The 217-nt window shown below is 54.4% G+C and overlaps 1 protein-coding gene across 2 annotated transcripts in view; it reads right to left on the bottom strand.

Annotated features, from left to right (window-relative positions):
- The window catches only part of LOC118341516 (porphobilinogen deaminase-like), a 10,557-nt gene that overhangs the window by 8,618 nt on the left and 1,722 nt on the right, over window positions 1–217 (bottom strand). The window lies entirely within an intron of this gene.

Here is a 217-nt window from a genome sequence, read left to right as displayed (position 1 = left end):
GCTGATGCATTTTCTCCGCTCTCCTCACCCTGATGTACTTGTAAGGTCCTTCCTCCATAACTCTGTGTGTCCACACTCAGCGTGTGCACTGTAGAGGCTATTGTGTCCGCTGTGCGGCTGGGACTGCCTGCTGTGTCTTGGTAAGAAGCTGTGCTGAGGTCATATAGCCTCAAGATACTGAACAGTGGTCTTTTTTACCGGACCCCCCCCCCCCCCC

This window comes from Morone saxatilis, unplaced genomic scaffold (assembly GCF_004916995.1).
Source record: "Morone saxatilis isolate NCDOM2014 unplaced genomic scaffold, NCSU_SB_2.0 Contig8, whole genome shotgun sequence".
Taxonomy (NCBI): Eukaryota; Metazoa; Chordata; class Actinopteri; family Moronidae; genus Morone; species Morone saxatilis.
This window is presented reverse-complemented; position numbering and strand designations above follow the sequence as displayed.